General features: G+C 39.2%; 5 non-coding genes across 5 annotated transcripts; 3 read left to right on the plus strand and 2 right to left on the minus strand.

Annotated features, from left to right (window-relative positions):
- Positions 1 to 5,973: 5,973 nt before the first annotated feature.
- On the minus strand, positions 5,974 to 6,046 carry TRNAF-GAA (transfer RNA phenylalanine (anticodon GAA)). Its single transcript has one exon. It is a non-coding gene; the product is annotated as a tRNA-Phe (tRNA).
- A 1,377-nt stretch (positions 6,047 to 7,423) lies between these two features.
- Positions 7,424 to 7,496, plus strand: TRNAT-UGU (transfer RNA threonine (anticodon UGU)). The gene has a single exon. It is a non-coding gene; the product is annotated as a tRNA-Thr (tRNA).
- Positions 7,497 to 8,703: 1,207 nt separating this feature from the next.
- On the minus strand, positions 8,704 to 8,790 carry TRNAS-GGA (transfer RNA serine (anticodon GGA)). The gene has a single exon. It is a non-coding gene; the product is annotated as a tRNA-Ser (tRNA).
- Positions 8,791 to 17,160: 8,370 nt separating this feature from the next.
- Positions 17,161 to 17,234, plus strand: TRNAM-CAU (transfer RNA methionine (anticodon CAU)). The gene has a single exon. It is a non-coding gene; the product is annotated as a tRNA-Met (tRNA).
- A 906-nt stretch (positions 17,235 to 18,140) lies between these two features.
- On the plus strand, positions 18,141 to 18,228 carry TRNAS-UGA (transfer RNA serine (anticodon UGA)). The gene has a single exon. It is a non-coding gene; the product is annotated as a tRNA-Ser (tRNA).
- The last annotated feature ends 957 nt before the right edge of the window (positions 18,229 to 19,185 follow it).

The following is a 19,185-nucleotide window of genomic DNA, read 5'->3' on the forward strand; positions in this document are numbered from 1 at the left end:
GAATGATTAAGATTCCTATATGATCTTATGCAGTCATAGGTTCCATCGTTCCATAGCTTCTATCTAAATGCCCAGGTCTTCCCTCCGCAATGGAGCTTTCTTTTCATCTGTTACGGAATCAATTTCCTTAGTTTCCATTGACCCGAAGCTCTTTCTCCTTCATAAACTGAATTCCTTCAATCTTGCTTGAATGAATCAGGATGATTCTTATGCTTTATCACACTGCTTTTTGGAGGGTAGTTAATGAACCATACAATATTGGGAGAATATTTCTCCTTTTTCTTCTTTTTCCGCATTACCAAACACCTTTCTCGCTTCACGAGAGATCAAACATTTTTTCTCTCCTGGAAGAAAGTATTTACGAGGTGATAGTATCTACCCATAGTTATTGGATCTTGGCAATATGAAGCAATGAGTTAGTCTCTAGTTTATTTATAGAGACCAATCCGTTCTTATTTCGAGTTCTCCATAACATAACTTCGGAAAAGAATGAAAAGCTCGATTCCAACGAGTCGCACACTAAGCATAGCACGGTTCCAAAATGGTAAATCTAATTTCTATTCGATCTGATAGAATTGATGATCCATGATCGGGCAGATTGGAAAAAAAAGACCAATTATTCCTACTCTTCTAAAATCCAAATTTTTATCCCTAAAACTCCATAGATGGTTTTAACCGGATAATAACAATAATCAATCCTAGCCCGAATTGTCTGTAGGGGAACCCTACCTCCCCTGTCCCATTCGACCCGGGCAATTTCCTTTCCATCGAGACGTCCTGCAATTTGGATCTGAATACCTTCTACCTCTTCCCGTTCAGCCAGTTCAATAGCTTTCTTCATTGTTTTTCTGAATGGAACTCTCTTCTCTAGTTGTAGGGCAATATACTCTGCAAGAATATTAGGTTTTCTATAGGGTTTCGCAACTTTTTCTATAGCAATGTGAAGTTTTCGGTCCACAGAATCGAGCATATTTAGTACATCGTTTCTTAATTTTTCAATTCCTTGACCCCTACCTTCTATTAACAACAAGTTGGGAAATCCAATATAGATTTTGACCTTAATCAAATCGATCTTTCTGCGAATCTCTACACGTGCAATTCCTCCATAATTCGAGGAGCTCTTTATATGCGTTCGTACATAGTTTTCAATGCAAGTACGTATTTTTTGATCTTCTCGGAGATCTTTGGAATAATTCCTTTGTTGTGCGAACCAATGGGAACGCTCATTTTGAGTTACACCAAGTCTAAAACCAAGTGGATTTATTTTCTGCGCCATACATATCCTTTTTTTCGGGATTCTATTGACATAATCGGATCATTCGATCTGGAGATTTCCTCCGATACAATAGTTATATGACAAGTGGGTTTCTGTATTGGATAACCGCGTCCCTGAGCTCTAGGTTGAATCCTTTTAAAAACAGCACCCTCATTCACTTCGACTCTACCAACGAGTAAATTGGCTTTGTTCAAACCCATATTGTGATTTGCATTCGCCGCCGCAGAATGAATTAATTGTGATATGGGATAACAGGCCCCATAAGGCATCAGTTCCAATATCATAAGTGCTTGTCCATATGAACGACCACGAATTTGATTAATTACTCTACGCGCTTTATGAGCAGACATACGTATATTTCTCGCCAAAGCTCGTATCTCTGGACCTGGACTATTATTTCCCATTGACTCCATCCTCCCTAATGAATGACAAGTCTTTCTCAATTAACGACGAGATTTCTTATCGTTTCTTGCATGTCCCTGAAAAAGTAGGGTAGGTGCAAATTCCCCCAATTTGTGGTCTACCATACGATCTGTTACATAAATGGGTAAATGTTCCCTCCCATTATGAACAGCAATTGTATGACCGATCATTGCGGGTACAATGACGGATGCCCGGGACCAAGTAACTATTATCTTCTTTTCTTCTTTTATGTTTAGATTTTTAATTTTCCTCAATGAATGATTAGCCACAAAAGGATTTTTTTTCAGTGAACGTGCCATGATCAATTACCTTTCTTTCCTTTTTTTTTTATGGATATCCAACCATTCTTACTCACGTCGACGAAGGATTGAAGCATCACTGTATCTATTTCTCTTCCGACTTTTCTTTCCAAGTGCACTATAGCCCCAGGGGGTCACAGGTTTTTTCCTGCCAATTGGGGTTCTTCCTTCCCCACCTCCATGAGGATGGTCTACAGGGTTCATAGCTACTCCTCTTACCTCAGAACGCTTACCCAACCAACGTTTAGCTCCGGCTTTACCGAAACTTCTATTGTTTGCAGTGATATTACCCACTTGTCCAATTGTGGCTGAGCAGTTCTCAGATATTAAACGAACTTCTCCAGATGGTAATCTTAATGTGGCCGATCGATCTTCTTTTGCGATCAGTTCTGCTACAGCACCTGCCGCTCTAGCCAATTGTCCACCCTTTCCAAGTGTTATTTCTATGTTGTGTATAGCCGTGCCTAAGGGCATATTGGTTGAAGTAGACTCTTATTCCGATGAATAAAAATCCCTTCCCAAACTGTACAAGCCTCTCTCAGGGCATACAGCTTTCTGGATGTATATTATATTCACATATATTGAATAAATATAATCGAGATGAGAAGGAGCATCTATTGTATTCTCTATGTCCCGATTCTCTACATCCTAGGTCTCTCTATTCCATCATCTGGCTTATATTCTTTATGTAGCATTCAGAATGAATGACTTTATCAAATTACGCTAATACTTTCGTATGTTATGGATAACGTAGGAGGCATATTAAACATCTTTTTCTCTTCTCTCTCTTTTTACTTTTTTCCTCTCCCCATCTTTTTATTTTGGGAATTACTACCACTGTCCAGCTCCGAATCCGCCTCTGACCATCAGATCAAATGTGAGTAACTTGTCTTTTTAGAGGGTGCCTCTATCCCATTTTGTTCATGCTTCGGACAAACAATCAGGTCCTCTCCATATTATTATATCTTCGGAACCAATGATCCGATATGAACAATTTTTGAATCCAATCACCTGCTGTCATTTATCCTCAGTTTCCCTTTGGGGTTCGTCCCGTAAAAGTGTCCTAGTTGGATCAGTGATAGATTTATAGGTTTCGCTGTAAACCCAATCGGTTGCTTCCGATCACGTAAATTAATAATTCAAACCGCACTCAGAGGTAGGGCATTTCCTATTGATATAGGAGCTTTTGGACCAGAAAGAATAGTATCTCCAATCATGACCCCTCTGGGATGCAGAATATACATCTTATCGCCATTCTTGTAATGCACCTTGCAAATGTATGCACTTCTATTAGGGTCGTATTCTATGGTTACAATTTCTCCTGATATGTGTTCCTTATTCCGTCGAAAATCAATTTGACGATACAGACGCTTGTGACCCCCTCCCCTGTGTCTTGCGGTAATAATTCCTCTTCCATTACGACCTTTCCCACAATGATGTTGTCCAGAGGTCAATTTCTTCTGCGGGTCCAACTGCACTCTTCCATCGAAACCTGATACAGATCTATTGCGTGTATCCGGAGTTAAAATTCTATATGAACGGATGGCCATTTAGTTTCAAATTTGAAATCTTATTGTTCTGAAAAGAGTGGAATAGAATCACCGGTTCTAAGTGTAATAATCACACGTTTACAACGTATTGGATGTCCTATCATTGACACTCTCTTTCCTCCTTTTTCAGGGAGGCGATAGCTGTTCATAGCTATTACTTTAACATCGAAGAAATTTTCAATCCAATTTTTAATCTTTGTTTTGTTCGATTGCGAATCGACGTTAAAAGTATATTGGTTCCTTTCCAATAGACGAATACTTTTCTCCGTAAGTACTGGATATTTCACTTCATCCATAAATTTTTTCCCTCCTTTTCTTCTTTTTTTTCCCGTAAAGCCTGTAGCTATTATTATATCGGATCATATACCAATTTAATTATACAGATATATCATAGTTTAGGTATGGAAGTTATGCACGAACGTAATGCTCACAACTTTCCTCTGGATCTAGCCGCTGTTGAATCTATTTCAATAGGTGGATAATACTCTGATGGATTGTTATCGTGTATTGCTTAATTGAAGCATACCAAGCCTTTCATTCATTTTATTGAAAGGCTTGGTATGCTTCAATTGTATTGTTTGGTGTTATTCTTCATACTTCTTCCCATTCCATCAATAATGGATATGTGCAGTTCCCCTGCATCCAGCAGGAATTGAACCCGCGAGTTCGCCAATTATGAGTTGGGCGCTTTAACCATTCAGCCATGGATGCTGGATAAAGATCATCAACATATTCATTCTATAATATGAGTATAGACTCAGATCTAAAATTGGGTAGTTCGGGATTGGGACCCATTTACATTCTTTCTCTCATACTTGATTCATGTCAAATATTCTCAATAGACATTCAAATAACATTTCATTTCATTGAATTAATTTGATAATAAGCCATGGACGAAACAAAATATGTGAATCAATTAGAATTGATTGTATTTATTGTTCGGTCCTTTGGTCTTCCACTCATGGTGGGTGGGATAATAATGAAGAAGTTGACGTAAAAATATAAGAATTTGATCTATTTCAAAGGAGTATATTCATGTTCCTATTTCCCTAATATAATACTTTCTGGCTGGATATTTTCATTAATATATAGTCTCATTCCTACCTATTCTTGCATCCTTTATTTCCAGAGCTTTGGCTCCCATTGGTCAAGAACCGGACTACTAGTTACGAATCAAGTATCGAACCAATGGGAAGATACTTGGATCCGATCTAAGATCATTATATGTTCGCTCCAGTTCTTGTTGTTCTTGATGTTGGAACAGTCTCCCTTTCTCTATGGGCTATGAGTTCTAGTATACAGGGTATATCTGCATTTATAGGAGCTTCAATTCTCGTGCTTATTTTCATCGTTGGTTCAGTCCATGCGTGGCGAAGAGGAACATTGGAATGGTCCTTAATTTCCGAGTGGGGGAGGGAAGTACAAAATGACATAAAGCCAATGATGAATCCTATGAAGTTACCTTTACTCGATCAAACAATTTTGAATCCAGATATTTAAACTACCCCAAACGATCTGTCGAACGAATTGGGCCAGACTCTCCAGTTTATGAACGCTCCTTTACAGTATTAATTGTGGTTTCATCAAATTCGCTTCATTAATAGATTCGCGATTCGACTCCGATCGTTACGGTCCGGTACCAAGATCTGGACCTAGACGAGCTTACCTCATTATAACAGCGGGGACTGTGACCATGAAAAAGGCTCCTTCTGTAGTGATATTTCAAATGCGGAACCAAAATATGTAGTTGCCCTGGAGCATGTACTATCACAGAGAAATGTTTGGTACAGATTATTATAGTACCGTTCGCAAAGTAGATAAGTTAATTCCTGTGGATGTCTATTCGCCAGATTGCCCACCTGAACCAGAGGCTATTATAGATGCTATAACGAAACTTCGTGAAAGAAAAGATAGTTCGATGGATATATGAGGCCCGAACTCCAACAAGGAAAGAATAAAATATTTCACTATAAATCATAGGGATCATCATATTGGATCCAGTATTCATACTAGAAACTATGGTCAAAAGTTATTACATCAATCTTATGAACCTCAATTCGAATCTACTTTCGAGATACCCTCTGCAACGTTTGGATCTACTTCAACTCTGCAATTATAGATCTATCATTGGGATAATCTATCCCATTTCGATTCGGATGGAATAGGATGAATAGATTCCGACTAGTGCCGAATTATCAGTCCCACCGTCAAATCTTGACTTCTGAGTTCTCGATCCTACTTTTTTATATGTACAGAGTATCGTGATTCAATTGGAACGGACAGAGAGGGACAATATGAGCAAAGAAGAGGGAGAGAACAGATTGATCCATCTATCTATTTTGATCGGGGTGTCTCCGTATGTAGATATACATCTAGATAGAATAGATTTAGATAGATGGATATGGAGACATGGATATTTACATCTTGCCAGGAACCAGATTTGAACTGGTGGCACGAGGATTTTCAGTCCTCTGCTCTACCAACTGAGCTATCCCGGCTCTTCCCTGTGGATCATCCTGGTACAGGGTTTTAACTTGTGTCAACTAAAAAGAAGTAAAAAGGTATTTTTACTAGTTTTTAGAATGATCTTTATTATTTTCGATCTGGAAGTCACTAATATGATAAAAATGGACTGCAATTGAATAATTTCAAAATGATCTAATCTATGTAGATCATATATCACAAAATCAATTGATCATATGATCAGCTTATTAACAGATCAACTCAACTGGTCATAAGATGGATGAAAAGATTCATGTTCTAATTTCTTCTCTTCATGAAAAAAAAATAGCGAGGTAAAAGAATCGAGAAATTAGAATGGATTCGAACCAATGGAATTGGAGAAGATAGATCAGTCCGTTCGGGAACGAACCTGGGTGGGGATAGAGGGACTTGAACCCTCACGGTCTATAAAGCCAACGGATTTTCCTCCTACTGCAATTTGCATTGTTGTTTACATTGACATGTAGAATTGGACTCTATCTTTATCCTCGTCCAACCATTTATTCCAAAAAATAATTAAATTATTCATCTAGAGTAGATAAGTTCATAATTGGATTACTTAATGTCAAATCAGTACTTCAACTCGAATCTGGCATCTATCTTATGAATAAAATGCTTGGAACGAGTTCTGATCGCCAGTTTTGTCTGATGTTATATAACATCTCTCTCCATTTTTGAGGTGTAAATAGATCGTTCTATAACTACAGTAACTACAGTATTGGACCAAATGAGATTCATTCGTTAGAATAGCTTCCATTGAGTCTCTGCACCTATCCCCTTCCTATCTTAGGAGAAGAAACATTGTCTTCATGAACCGGATTTGGCTCAGGATTACCCATTCAAAATATCCCAGGGTTCCCTGGATTTGGAAGCTATCACTTGGTAGGTTTCCATACCAAGGCTCAATTCGATCAAGTCCGTAGCGTCTACCAATTCCGCCATATCCCCTTCTCGAAGAACAAGATCATACCTTGATCTAATCCTATTATGTAATATCCATCAGCATTATTCATTGGATATTTGCTCAATATTGGGTGGGAGAAATATCCTCCCCTACTCCCCTACTCCCCTTCTCTCCCCTTCTCTATCTCTACCCCAATCGAATATGACTGGGAATCATTATATTATTTATCCATTTGAAATGCAATGTTATTATCCTCCCCTAGTCGATTTGGAAGAGTGAGTAAAACGATCGATATCAATTGACCCTTACTTCTCCTTTCTTTCCCTTGAAAGAATCTACATTCAAACAATGTTCCGTTGTAATCGTAATCTGGATTGCGTCATTGAATCTGATTCGCGCTATAATCGTTAGGATTCCAAAGGAATCTATGGATCTCACCCCAATGAAATGGGGAGTGATATTCCATCGAGCCTGCTTAGCTCAGAGGTTAGAGCATCGCACTTGTAATGCGATGGTCATCGGTTCGATCCCGATAGCTGGCTCTTTTCCGTTCCGTTCCGTTCCTCTCATTTCCATAATCCACAAAGTTTTGTTAGGATCAAGATGGAATGGAGAATACTCTTACGATCGTTCGTCGGGTCCGTCATGCCATGATCATTTACTCCCAACTAGGAACGGGATGAATGAAATGATTGGAGCTATTAGGATCAATAACAAATTGGAGAAAGATCTTCGTTTTCCATATAAAAGAATTCCAGTAGTACTCATACGGGTTATACTATTCTTTCTTCTTTCTAGCACTATTTGTTAATTGAATAAGGAGTTTCTATGTCCCGTTATCGGGGACCTCGTTTAAAAATAATACGTCGTCTGAAAACTTTACCAGGTCTCACTAGTAAAAGACCCAAAAACAGAAAGGATTCTATGAACCGGTCTTCTTCCAGGAAAATATCTCAATATCGTATCCGGCTAGAAGAAAAACAGAAATTGCGTTTTCATTACGGACTAACAGAGCGACAATTGCTGAAATATGTTCGTATTGCTAGAAGAGCCAAAGGCTCAACGGGTCAGGTCCTATTGCAATTACTTGAAATGCGTTTGGATAATATTCTTTTTCGATTGGGTATGGCTCCCACCATTCCCGGAGCTAGACAATTAGTGAATCATGGACATATCCGGGTCAATGACCATATGGTAGATATACCAAGTTACCCTTGCAAACCTCAAGATGTGATTACTATAAGAGATCAACAAAGATTGAGAGCTATCATTAAGAAGAATATAGATCTGTTCCAGAGGGATAAATTGCCAAATCATTTGACTTTTCATTCCTTACAATATAAAGGATTCATCAATCAAATAATAGATAGTAAATGGATCAATTTGAAGATTAATGAATTGCTGGTCGTAGAGTATTATTCCCGTCAAGCTTGAATCGAGAATGAAATGAAAGAGAGGGGTGGGTTGGTTGCTGGGCATCTGGAAATTATGTTCTTCTCCCTTCTTTTTCCCTTCCCCGAAGGAGACATTTTATAATCCTTACGTACGTTACTTGTTATCCGCGATACTTTTTTTTTATTGCTTCTTAAAATAGTCTTTACTTTTCCCATACCACGAACCGATGTTCGTTCTATTTTCTCTATTACAAATAGAGGTAGATTGATCCTGGAATTAGGAAATAGTCCTATTGGGATTCAATAGATTGGAAAAACAATGGATGAGAAGAAAATAGATAGTAGGGCGAAGATACGGAAAGAGAGGGATTCGAACCCTCGGTAAGCAGAAGCCTACATAGCAGTTCCAATGCTACGCCTTGAACCGCTCGGCCATCTTTCCTATGAGATCTCTTGGTTCTAATTAATAAAATGAGTCAATAGCAACTTCCTTACGAAACGAATTCTTTTTGTTCGGGTACGAACAGTTCAATCTTTCGGAAATAAATAGATAATAAATAAGGTAATGATTCAATCCCCCCCCCGGAAAGACGAAAGGACATTTTTTACAACTTCCTCTTATTTTAGGAAATCCTCAATCATCCCGGTTAATCCGACGTATTCGGATCGCCTAATCAAGAATTTAAGACAGATTAACTGATCCATTCCATATTATGATAATATATAGATCTGTAGTGATCATCTTATCAATTGTATAAGAACTAATTCTTTGGCAATGATCCTGTGTCATGATGACTATATTTTCCCGATATTCTTTTATCTATATGGATAAAGCACACAATTGCTGGGTAGGCATTTCATCCTCATTATGCAATGCTCGATCGTTTAACTCTTTCTTTGTTCGGATCATAATCGAACTGGACTTCCCGAGTTTACCCAATCTATTATTCTTTCAATACGAGCCTTTTTCCATTATTATTCATGTTACTAATGAACAATTATTCAATTTATTCCCTATCTATTCTAATTTTAAAGAATAGATTGGAATAGATTGGAATAGATTGGAATAGATAGAATGAGAACATATTTACGATTGTAAGGAAATCCATTTTATGGTATTGTGCACCAGAAAAAAATTTCGTTCATGGAATCATTTGCGTAAGGGAATGAAGGAAATTATCAAATCTGTAATTGACTATGCCTAGATCTCAGAGAAATGACAATTTTATTGATAAGACCTTCACAATTGTAGCAGATATATTATTGCGAATAATCCCGATGGCTCCGGGGGAGAAAGAAGCATTTACCTATTACAGAGATGGTGTGATTTGATATTTTTTCCGTTCTTCTTTTTTGGGGAAAGAAAAGGTAAGGTATTCGGGAATAAAAATTGGGTAAAATAAAACTTACGCTCAGTGAAGGTGAGTTCTGGAGATAGAACAATTCCTTCTGTCGTGTATCCCCGGTCAATGCACCTTTAGATGCTTTCATCTCCTGAGGATTTTAGTACCGAGCGAAAGGTTACACCTATGCAATAGGCCTTGCTTGTATAGTTGAACCTATTTGATAGGCGCGCATGAGGGGAGAAAGCACTACGTATGGAAATCGACAACACAAAAGCTTCGTTATAGCCCATATGCATTACCCTTTTCTGAAGGGTAGTGAGAATGGTTGGGACAACAAACATCCATCTCGTTTGTACTTCGGATACCCTTATAATGGAACCATCGGAGATTGTTGAAGTGATTAATCCCCGGAGAATACAGGGCGTTAAGAACAAAGAAATTGTTAGAGGTTCCATTCCTAGTAGTAAGATCCTTGGTATTTGGAAAAGAATCTTTGCAAGAAGGATGGCTAGAGATTCATTGGAAATACACTAGCCCCTGTTAATTCATAATATTGGGTCAGAATCTTTTTTTTTTTTTTTTTCAATTCCACGGATTACTCCCCATATTACCTACTGTAAAGAAAGGAGGAGCCGTATGAGGTGGGAATCTCATGTACGGTTTTGAAGCGGAGATCATTTCAATGGAATGAACGACCGTAACGAATGTCAGCTCAATCGGAAGGGGAATATGCGGAAGCTTTACAAAATTATTATGAAGCTATGCGACTGGAAACTGATCCTTATGATCGAAGTTATATACTATATAATATAGGTCTTGTGCATACAAGTAATGGGGAACATACGAAGGCTTTGGAATATTATTTCCAAGCATTAGAACGGAACCCATCCTTACCACAAGCTCTTAATAATACGGCCTTGATCTGTCATTACGTGCGACTATCTGTACCATAGAATAACTTAGTTAATAACTGAGTAAGGACAAAAGAAAAGGCTTTCTACATATGCACCGTCCCAAGTAACGGTATTTTATCAGCTGTAGCGAAAAAAACTCTCATAGGAGCCCGAATATGAATAGATAGAGCCTAAATATTCCATGGATAATAAATTCAATTGATGATGGAAGCACCATAAAGATCAATTATTGAAAGAAGGTTCGGGCTGATACGATCAAATCTGCTCATTGACAAGAATCAGGAATCAACTTATGTAATAGAGTTGATCTACTAAGCTATTGAGCAGCGGTGTAGCATCAGATCCTAAAGATGTGAAGTACTCCAGCCAGAGAGTACTCTCCAAAAATTCTATACGGAACTGAGATAGTTACCTTGCAAAAAGACTTTGATTTGGACAATCAATCTGAAGTATAGAAAGAGATATACTTCATCTTTTTGAGGGTAGGAGAAAAGATAGAACCTGATCATTGAATTGATTGGAAGTTAAATCAGAAACTCATGTCATTGACTTTTTTTGGTCCTTTGGTTAATATGAACTCCCAATGAATCATCTCCAATTCTTTGGAAATTTTGGTAGAGGACTAAAGAATAGTGGATTGAGCCGTATGAGGTAGGAAACTCTCAAGTACGGTTCTGAGGGAAGAAAACTTTTCCAAGTTTACCTATCCCGACCGAGGAGAACAGGCCATTCGACAGGGAGATCCTGAAACTGCGGAGGCTTGGTTCGATCAAGCTGCTGAGTATTGGGAACAAGCTATAGCACTTGCTCCGGGCAATTACATCGAAGCACAAAATTGGTTAAAGATTACAGGACGCTTTGGAGAATGAGAGTTTCTATTATTGGGAAATCGTTTTCATTATTGAATATCTGACTCGAAATCAATGGGATTTTTCCAGAATATTCCCAAAAATTAGATTCTATTTCGTCGACATCTTATAGGAATATATTTACAATATAAAAAGAATACCTTTTCTGATTCTGGATTGTTGACGGATCTTCTTAATAGGGGTAAAATCCATCTGGCTGGATATTTTTTTCATTAATGATCCATGAATAACGATTTATAATGGATGGCCTTTTATATGGGACATACGGAGGAGTATCAATAGATGGATAAATAAATATATATATATATCCATATATACAGATATATTTATTTATCCATCTAGAAACGGTGTAGTGTAATAATCACCGTTGCTTTTTTAAAATTACAAAAAAAAGGCTTTTTCATGCAAAAAAGCCCGCGGTCCATTGAGCACCTCAAAAGATATGTCATAATAGAATTGAACACCTGCCTCAGATTGACTCCCGTATCATAGTCGCTCCAGTCATAAACTAGAAAATAAAGGGAGAAACGAGTTGAGATATATCTCTCGTAAGTTCACTAATTGCTATTGGCAGGTTTCTTATTATTTAAGTCCCGTCCGAAAAGAGGAGAATTCAATGACCATTCGTTCACCGGAACCAGAAGTAAAGAAAGTAAAGGTCGTAGTGGATAGAGATACTGTAAAAACATCTTTTGAAAAATGGGCCAAACCTGGTCATTTCTCAAGGACGCTAGCTAAAGGTCCTGATACTACCACTTGGATCTGGAACTTACATGCTGATGCTCACGATTTTGATAGCCATACTAATAATTTGGAAGATATTTCTCGCAAAATATTTAGCGCTCATTTTGGTCAACTAGCCATCATCTTTATTTGGCTAAGTGGGATGTACTATCACGGCGCTCGTTTCTCCAATTATGAAGCATGGCTGGCTGATCCCACTCACATCAAACCCAGTGCCCAAATAGTTTGGCCAATAGTAGGCCAAGAAATATTGAATGGGGATGTAGGTGGAGGTTTTCGAGGGATACAAATAACCTCTGGGTTCTTCCAGATTTGGCGAGCATCTGGAATAACCAGTGAATTACAACTTTACTGCACTGCAATTGGTGCATTGATCTTTGCAGCGTTAATGCTTTTTGCTGGTTGGTTCCATTATCACAAAGCTGCCCCAAAATTGGCTTGGTTCCAGGAAGTAGAATCCATGTTGAACCATCATTTAGCAGGGTTACTAGGACTTGGATCTCTATCTTGGGCAGGACACCAAATACATGTCTCTCTACCCATTAACCAACTTCTAGACGCTGGAGTGGATCCTAAAGAGATACCACTTCCTCATGAATTTATTTTCAATCGCGATCTTTTGGCTCAACTTTATCCCAGTTTTGCTAAGGGAGTGACCCCATTTTTAACCCTGAATTGGTCGGAATATTCAGACTTTTTGACTTTTCGTGGAGGATTAAATCCAGTAACGGGGGGTCTGTGGTTGACCGATACTGCGCATCATCATTTGGCTATTGCAGTTCTTTTCCTGATAGCCGGTCATATGTATAAGACCAATTGGCGCATTGGCCATAATCTCAAGGACCTTTTAGAAGCTCATAAAGGTCCATTTACGGGGGAGGGCCATAAAGGTCTTTACGAGATCTTAACTACCTCGTGGCATGCTCAGCTAGCTGTTAACCTAGCTATGTTAGGATCTTTAACTATTGTTGTAGCTCACCACATGTATTCGATGCCTCCCTACCCATACCTAGCTACTGATTATGGTACCCAACTCTCTCTGTTCACACATCATATGTGGATTGGTGGGTTTATCATAGTTGGCGCTGCTGCACATGCAGCGATTTTTATGGTAAGAGACTATGACCCGACTACTCAATACAACAATTTATTAGATCGCGTTCTTAGACATCGTGATGCAATTGTATCACACCTCAACTGGGTATGTATATTCTTAGGTTTCCATAGTTTTGGTCTGTATATTCATAATGATACTATGAGCGCTCTAGGACGTCCTCAAGATATGTTCTCAGATACTGCTATACAATTACAACCTATCTTTGCGCAATGGATACAAAACACTCATGCTTCAGCACCTGGTTCAACAGCTCCTGGTGCAACAGCGAGTACCAGCTTAACCTGGGGAGGTGGTGATTTGGTGACAGTAGGTTCCAAAGTGGCTTTGTTACCAATTCCATTAGGAACCGCGGATTTTTTGGTACATCACATTCATGCATTTACTATCCATGTGACTGTTTTAATCCTACTTAAAGGTGTTCTATTTGCCCGTAGCTCCCGTTTAATACCTGATAAAGCGAATCTGGGTTTTCGCTTTCCTTGTGATGGACCTGGTAGAGGAGGAACATGTCAAGTATCTGCCTGGGATCATGTCTTCCTTGGTTTATTCTGGATGTACAATGCAATTTCGGTAGTAATATTCCATTTCAGCTGGAAAATGCAGTCCGATGTTTGGGGTAATATAAGTGATCAGGGAGTGGTAACTCATATTACGGGAGGAAACTTTGCACAAAGTTCCATTACGATTAACGGGTGGCTCCGTGACTTTCTATGGGCACAAGCCTCTCAAGTGATCCAATCTTATGGTTCTTCATTATCTGCATATGGTCTTTTATTTTTAGGTGCTCATTTTGTTTGGGCCTTCAGTTTAATGTTCTTATTCAGCGGCCGTGGGTATTGGCAAGAACTCATTGAATCTATTGTTTGGGCCCATAACAAATTGAAGGTTGCTCCTGCTATCCAGCCCAGAGCCTTGAGCATTGTACAGGGACGTGCTGTAGGAGTAGCTCATTACCTTCTGGGTGGAATCGTCACAACATGGGCGTTCTTCCTGGCAAGAATTATTGCAATAGGATAAAGGCTAGGAGGATTTGAAAAGTATATGGCATCAAGATTTCCAAAGTTCAGCCAAGGCTTGGCTCAGGACCCAACTACTCGTCGTATTTGGTTCGGTATTGCGACCGCACATGACTTTGAGAGTCATGATGATATTACCGAAGAACGCCTTTATCATAAAATTTTTGCTTCCCACTTTGGTCAGTTGGCAATAATCTTTCTGTGGACCTCTGGTAATTTGTTCCATGTGGCTTGGCAAGGCAATTTTGAAGCATGGGTACGCGATCCCTTACATGTAAGACCCATTGCTCATGCAATTTGGGATCCTCATTTTGGTCAACCAGCTATAGAAGCCTTTACCCGAGGAGGTGCTCCCGGTCCGGTCAATATTGCTTATTCCGGTGTTTATCAGTGGTGGTATACCATTGGCTTACGCACTAACGAAGATCTTTATGCTGGAGCTCTTTTCTTGCTATTTCTTTCTGTCATCTTTTTAATAGCGGGTAGGTTACATCTACAACCTAAATGGAGACCAAGTGTTTCATGGTTCAAAAATGCCGAATCCCGTCTCAATCATCATTTGTCAGGACTCTTCGGAGTCAGTTCTCTAGCTTGGACAGGGCATTTAGTTCATGTCGCTATTCCTGAATCAAGGGGAGTGCACGTCAGATGGGATAATTTTTTGGATGTATTACCGCATCCCGAAGGTTTAGAACCGCTTTTCACAGGTCAGTGGAATCTCTATGCTCAAAATCCTGATTCTAGTAGTCACTTATTCGGTACCTCCCAAGGGGCGGGAACTGCTATTCTAACTTTTCTCGGAGGATTCCATCCACAAACTCAAAGTTTATGGCTGACTGATATGGCTCATCATCATTTAGCTATTGCACTTGTTTTTTCAATTGCTGGTCATATGTATAGAACCAACTTTGGGATTGGTCACAGTATGGAAGATATTTTGGAGGCACATGTTCCTCCAGGAGGCCTATTAGGACGCGGACATAAGGGTCTTTATAACACAATCAATAATTCTCTTCATTTTCAATTGGGTCTTGCTTTAGCTTCTTTGGGGGTTATAACTTCCTTGGTAGCTCAACACATGTATTCTTTACCCCCTTATGCATTCATAGCACAAGACTTCACCACCCAAGCTGCATTATATACTCATCATCAATACATTGCCGGGTTCATTATGACAGGAGCCTTTGCTCATGGAGCTATATTCCTCATTAGGGATTATAATCCGGAACAGAATAAGGATAATGTATTGGCGAGAATGTTGGAGCAGAAAGAAGCTATAATATCTCATCTTAGTTGGGTTAGTTTATTACTAGGTTTCCATACCTTGGGACTTTATGTCCATAATGATGTTATGCTTGCTTTCGGTACTCCAGAAAAACAAATCTTGATCGAGCCCATATTTGCTCAGTGGATACAATCTGCTCATGGTAAGACGTTATATGGTTTCGATATACTCCTATCTTCAACAAGTGGTCCATCATTCGATGCAGGTAAGAGCATATGGTTACCCGGTTGGTTAAATGCTATTAATGATAATAATAATTCATTGTTCTCAACAATTGGTCCTGGAGACTTTTTGGTTCATCATGCTATTGCTCTAGGTTTGCATACAACTACATTGATCCTAGTTAAAGGTGCTTTGGATGCGCGTGGTTCCAGGTTAATGCCAGATAAAAAAGATTTTGGTTATAGTTTTCCTTGCGATGGTCCGGGACGGGGTGGTACTTGCGATATCTCGGCCTGGGATGCTTTTTATTTAGCAGTTTTCTGGATGTTGAATACTATTGGATGGGTTACTTTCTATTGGCATTGGAAGCATATAACATTATGGCAGGGTAATGTAGCACAATTTAATGAGTCTTCCACTTATTTAATGGGATGGTCAAGAGATTATCTATGGTTAAATTCTTCACAACTTATTAATGGATACAATCCTTTTGGTATGAACAGTTTATCTGTTTGGGCGTGGATGTTCTTATTCGGGCATCTTGTTTGGGCTACTGGATTTATGTTCCTTATTTCCTGGCGTGGATATTGGCAGGAACTGATCGAAACTCTTGCATGGGCCCATGAACGCACGCCTTTAGCTAATTTAGTTCGATGGAGAGACAAGCCAGTAGCCCTTTCCATTGTTCAAGCACGATTAGTTGGATTAGCTCACTTTTCCGTAGGTTATATATTCACTTATGCAGCTTTTTTAATTGCCTCTACATCAGGTAAATTTGGTTAATTCTTCTTCATCAATTTCTCTGTGGGGTATTGTCATTGATACAATGACAATACCCCACAGAGAAAAAGTAATCAACATAATATTACTCCATCTAAAATCTGATCTATATTTTGATTCCTGGTAGGTAATAGTACCAACTGAACTATTATGGCGAGAAAGAGTCTCATTCAGAGAGAGAAGAAGAGACAAGCACTGGAACGGAAATATCATTTAATTCGTCAATCTTTGGAGGAAAAAAGCAAAGTGTCATCATTGGATGACAAATGGGAAATTCATAGAAAATTGCAATCTTCACCACGTAATAGTGCACCTACACGTCTCCATCGACGTTGTTCTTCGACTGGAAGACCTAGAGCCAACTATCGAGACTTTGGATTGTCCGGACACATACTCCGTGAGATGGCCCACGCATGTTTATTGCCCGGGATAAAAAAATCGAGTTGGTAGGAAAAGAAAAAAGTAATTGAAGTTTCTTGTGATAATGGGATATAGTACCCCTATCCCTATATAGGGATAGGGGTACTATATCCCATTATTGTTTTGTGTACCCATTCTGATTATGATATAAATCAATGGTGCGGAGTAGAGTAGTCTGGTAGCTCGCAAGGCTCATAACCTTGAGGTCACGGGTTCAAATCCTGTCTCCGCCAGACCAGAACATACGAAGTATTTTGGTCCGGAAAGGATTGCTCTCTCACTTATAAATTTATAATTGAATTATAAGTGAGGAAAAGAAACGATCAATACATGAACTATTCTTTTTCATATTCCATGTGAAGGGCGGGTAGCGGGGATCGAACCCGCATCTTCTCCTTGGCAAAGAGAAATTTTACCATTCAACCATACCCGCATTTCAATTATATGAATATCTATATATTCATATAATTGAAATGGAAAATACATATATGTTCAATCCCATTCGTAAGTAGATACCATTTTTGAATGGTCCAATTATTAATTCAATTACGGATATGGAAAACCCCTCCTCCTTGGGCCTGAAGTAAAAGGCCCTTCAGAAAAGCTATAAAGCCCTCCGGGAGGAGGGGGAGGGAGTGTGAACCTAAAACATCTAGAACATATCTAAGATATGAAAGAATTAAGGATACCTACAAAAAGGACTGATCCGATCCATAATGATACACCCGAAAATACAACATTTTTGCTACTTGACCAACCATCGGGAGAGGCAAGTGCAACAGGTACACCAATCACTAGTAAAAATGAAATAGCAATTAATGCAAACACAGCCGATTGGAAAGCAATAGTCATGGTTGTGATCTTACAAGCTCCCAACAGATTGAATAGACTATACCATCCGATCCCCAATTTTCAATTCTGATCAAATGCACTATGGAAAGGATTTGACCATAAATTGATCGAGCTTTCAAACTTTTTCAATTTGATATTTGAGTGTGAGAGGAGAGGGAAATTCGTTTCTTTTTTTTCCATTCCAGATGATGAAAAATCATCATATGTCACAGGTATAGTTGGTATCGACCCGACTTTATGCTTATAGTTAGGGATTATACGAAGGGGTAGAATAGAAGTTGTCCCCGGGAGAGATGGCCGAGTGGTTAATGGCTCCGGTCTTGAAAACCGGTATAGATAAAAAAACTATCGAGGGTTCGAATCCCTCTCTCTCCTTTTGTTTTTCAACAATTGCATTTACCGGTCCAATAAAAAAAAAAAAGAGAATAGCTCGGCTGTATATAGCCGAGCTACAAGGATCCAGTTGGAAAAAGAGTATTTGAAAAGACTCCTATCCCGCCGATATGGGAGATAGATGTAATGAAATTGAATCGATTTTTCTTCCATCTGGTTTGATCTATTGTTTCAGTTAAGAGGAGTCATGGAAAGGACAGGTTCGAAATCACGATCAATCCCTTTCTCAAATCCTGCTGCAGCTGCACGAGCCCTTCCCGCATGCCACAAATGACCTACGAAGAAGAAAAATCCTAGAACGAAATGGGAGGTGGATAACCAACTTCGGGGAGAGACATAATTCACCGCATTGATTTCGGTAGCTACACCACCCACAGAATTTAAAGAACCTAAAGGAGCATGAGTCATATATTCTGCTGAACGTCGTTCCTGCCAAGGCTGTATGTCTTTTCTCAACTTGCTCAGATCCAAACCATTAGGGCCCCTTAGGGGTTCCAACCAAGGAGCACGGAGATCCCAAAAACGCATCGTTTCCCCTCCAAAGATAATTTCTCCAGTCGGAGAACGCATAAGGTATTTACCTAAACCAGTAGGTCCTTGGGCAGACCCCACACTAGCTCCAAGACGTTGGTCTCTAACTAAAAAAGTAAACGCTTGAGCTTGAGAGGCTTCTGGGCCGGTGGGCCCATAAAATTCACTGGGATAAACGGTATTGTTGAACCAAACAAAACAACAAGCAATAAAACCAAAGAGGGATAGAGCCGCTAAACTATAGGACAAATAAGCTTCTCCGGACCATACGAATGCACGGCGAGCCCATGCAAAAGGTTTGGTTAAGATATGCCAGATACCACCGAAGATACAAATGGAACCTAACCATACATGTCCTCCAATTACATCTTCTAGATTGTCCACGCTAACGATCCATCCTTCTCCTCC

This window comes from Pinus tabuliformis, chromosome 5_1 (assembly GCF_031772625.1).
Source record: "Pinus tabuliformis cultivar Carrire ecotype Pingquan chromosome 5_1, CPIR1, whole genome shotgun sequence".
Lineage (NCBI taxonomy): Eukaryota > Viridiplantae > Streptophyta > Pinopsida > Pinales > Pinaceae > Pinus > Pinus tabuliformis.